This window comes from Pan paniscus, chromosome X (assembly GCF_029289425.2).
Source record: "Pan paniscus chromosome X, NHGRI_mPanPan1-v2.0_pri, whole genome shotgun sequence".
Lineage (NCBI taxonomy): Eukaryota > Metazoa > Chordata > Mammalia > Primates > Hominidae > Pan > Pan paniscus.
Genome location: NC_073272.2, coordinates 16,601,065 through 16,604,675, shown reverse-complemented (window position 1 = coordinate 16,604,675; position 3,611 = coordinate 16,601,065).

Genomic DNA, 3,611 nt, shown 5'->3' with positions numbered 1-3,611 from the left:
TTATTAAATAGGGAATCCTTTCCCCATTGCTTGTTTTTCTCAGGTTTGTCAAAGATCAGATAGTTGTAGATATGCGGCGTTATTTCTGAGGGCTCTGTTCTGTTCCATTGATCTATATCTCTGTTTTGGTACCAGTACCATGCTGTTTTGGTTACTGTAGCCTTATAGTATAGTTTGAAGTCAGGTAGCGTGATGCCTCCAGCTTTGTTCTTTTGGCTTAGGATTGACTTGGCGATGCAGGCTCTCTTTTGGTTCCATATGAACTTTAAAGTAGTTTTTTCCAATTCTGTGAAGAAAGGCATTGGTAGCTTGATGGGGATGGCATTGAATCTATAAATTACCTTGGGCAGTATGGCCATTTTCAGGATATTGATTCTTCCTACCCATGAGCATGGAATGTTCTTCCATTTGTTTGTATCCTCTTTTATTTCCTTGAGCAGTGGTTTGTAGTTCTCCTTGAAGAGGTCCTTCACATCCCTTGTAAGTTGGATTCCTAGGTATTTTATTCTCTTTGAAGCAATTGTGAATGGGAGTTCACTCATGATTTGGCTCTCTGTTTGTCTGTTATTGTTGTATAAGAATGCTTGTGATTTTTATACATTGATTTAGTATCCTGAGACTTTGCTGAAGTTGCCTATCAGCTTAAGGAGATTTTGGGCTGAGACAATGGGGTTTTCTAGATATACAATCATGTCATCTGCAAATAGGGACAATTTGACTTCCTCTTTTCCTAATTGAATACCCTTTATTTCCTTCTCCTGCCTGATTGCCCTGGCCAGAACTTCCAACACTATGTTGAATAGGAGTGGTGAGAGAGGGCATCCCTGTCTTGTGCCAGTTTTCAAAGGGAATGCTTCCAGTTTTTGCCCATTCTGTATGATATCGGCTGTTGGTTTGTCATAGGTAGCTCTTATTATTTTGAGATACGTCCCATCAATACCTAATTTATTGAGAGTTTTTAGCATGAAGGGTTGTTGAATTTTGTCAAAGGCCTTTTCTGCATCTATTGAGATAATCATGTGGTTTTTGTCTTTGGTTCTGTTTATATGCTGGATTACATTTATTGATTTGCGTATATTGAACCAGCCTTGCATCTCAGAGATGAAGCCCACTTGATCATGGTGGATAAGCTTTTTGATGTGCTGTTGGATTCGGTTTGCCAGTATTTTATTGAGGATTTTTGCATCAATGTTCATCAAGGATATTGGTCTAAAATTCTCTTTTTTGGTTGTATCTCTGCCCGGCTTTGGTATCCGGATGATGCTGACCTCATAAAATGAGTGAGGGAGGATTCCCTCTTTTTCTGTTGATTGGAATAGTTTCAGAAGGAATGGTGCCAGTTCCTCCTTGTACCTCTGGTAGAATTCGGCTGTGAATCCTTCTGGTCCTGGGCTCTTTTTGGTTGGTAAGCTATTGATTATTGCCACAATTTCAGAGCCTGTTATTGGTCTATTCAGAGATTCAACTTCTTCCTGGTTTAGTCTTGGGAGGGTCTATGTGTTGAGGAATTTATCCATTTCTTCTAGATTTTCTAGTTTATTTGCATAGAGGTGTTTGTAGTATTCTCTGATAGTAGTTTGTATTTCTGTGGGATCGGTGGTGATATCCCCTTTATCATTTTTTATTGCGTCTATTTGATTCTTCTCTCTTTTCTTCTTTATAAGCCTTGCTAGCAGTCTATCCATTTTGTTGATCCTTTCAAAAAACCAGCTCCTGGATTCATTGATTTTTTGAAGGGTTTTTTGTGTCTCTATTTCCTTCAGTTCTGCTCGGATTTTAGTTATTTCTTGCCTTCTGCTAGCTTTTGAATGTGTTTGCTCTTGCTTTTCTAGTTCTTTTACTTTTGATGTTAGGGTGTCAATTTTGGATCTTTCCTGCTTTCTCTTGTGGGCATTTAGTACTATAAATTTCCCTCTACACACTGCTTTGAATGTGTCCCAGAGATTCTGGTATGTTGTGTCTTTGTTCCCGTTGGTTTCAAAGAACATCTTTATTTCTGCCTTCATTTTGTTATGTACCCAGTAGTCATTCAGGAGCAGGTTGTTCAGTTTCCATGTAGTTGAGCGGTTTGGAGTGAGTTTCTTAATCCTGAGTTCTAGTTTGATTGCACTGTGGTCTAAGAGACAGTTTGTTATAATTTCTGTTCTTTTACATTTGCTGAGGAGAGCTTTACTTCCAACTATGTGGTCAATTTTGGAATAGGTGTGGTGTGGTTCTGAAAAGAATGTATATTCTGTTGATTTGGGGTGGAGAGTTCTGTAGATGTCTATTAGGTCTGCTTGGTGCAGAACTGAGTTCAATTCCTGGGTATCCTTGTTAACTTTCTGTCTCGTTGATCTGTCTAATGTTGACAGTGAAGTGTTAAAGTCTCCCATTATTATATGGGAGTCTAAGTCTCTTTGTAGGTCACTCAGGACTTGCTTTATGAATCTGGGTGCTCCTGTATTGGGTGTATATATATTTAGGATAGTCAGCTCTTCTTGTTGAATTGATCCCTTTACCATTATGTAATGGCCTTCTTTGTCTCTTTTGATCTTTGTTGGTTTAAAGTCTGTTTTATCAGAGACTGGGATTGCAACCCCTGCCTTTTTTTGTTTTCCATTTGCTTGGTAGATCTTCCTCCATCCTTTTATTTTGAGCCTATATGTGTCTCTGCAGGTGAGATGGGTTTCCTGAATACAGCACACTGATGGGTCTTGACTCTTTATCCAATTTGCCAGTCTGTGTCTTTTAATTGGAGCATTTAGTGCATTTACATTTAAAGTTAATATTGTTATGTGTGAATTTGATCCTGTCATTATGATGTTAGCTGGTTATTTTGCTCGTTAGTTGATGCAGTTTCTTCCTAGCCTCGATGGTCTTTACAATTTGGCATGATTTTGCAGTGGCTGGTACTGGTTGTTCCTTTCCATGTTTAGTGCTTCCTTCAGGAGGTCTTTTAGGGCAGGCCTGGTGGTGACAAAATCTCTCAGCATTTGCTTGTCTGTAAAGTATTTTATTTCTCCTTCACTTATGAAGCTTAGTTTGGCTGGATATGAAATGCTGGGTTGAAAATTCCTTTCTTTAAGAATGTTGAATATTGGCCCCCACTCTCTTCTGGCTTGTAGAGTTTCTGCCGAGAGATCCGCTGTTAGTCTGATGGGCTTCCCTTTGTGGGTAACGCGACCTTTCTGTCTGGCTGCCCTTAACATTTTTTCCTTCATTTCAATTTTGGTGAATCTGACAATTATGTGTCTTGGAGTTGCTCTTCTCGAGGAGTATCTTTGTGGCGTTCTCTGTATTTCCTGAATCTGAATTTTGGTCTGCCTTGCTAGATTGGGGAAGTTCTCCTGGATAATATCCTGTAGTGTTTTCCAACTTGGTTCCATTCTCCCTGTCACTTTCAGGTACACCAATTGGATGTAGATTTGGTCTTTTCACATAGTCCCATATTTCTTGGAGGCTTTGTTCATTTCTTTTTATTCTTTTTTCTCTAAACTTCCCTTCTCGCTTCGTTTGATTCATTTCATCTTCCATCACTGATACCCTTTCTTCCAGTTGATTGTGTCAGGTCCTGAGGCTTCTGCATTCTTCGCGTAGTTCTCGAGCCTTGGCTTTCAGCTCCATCAGCT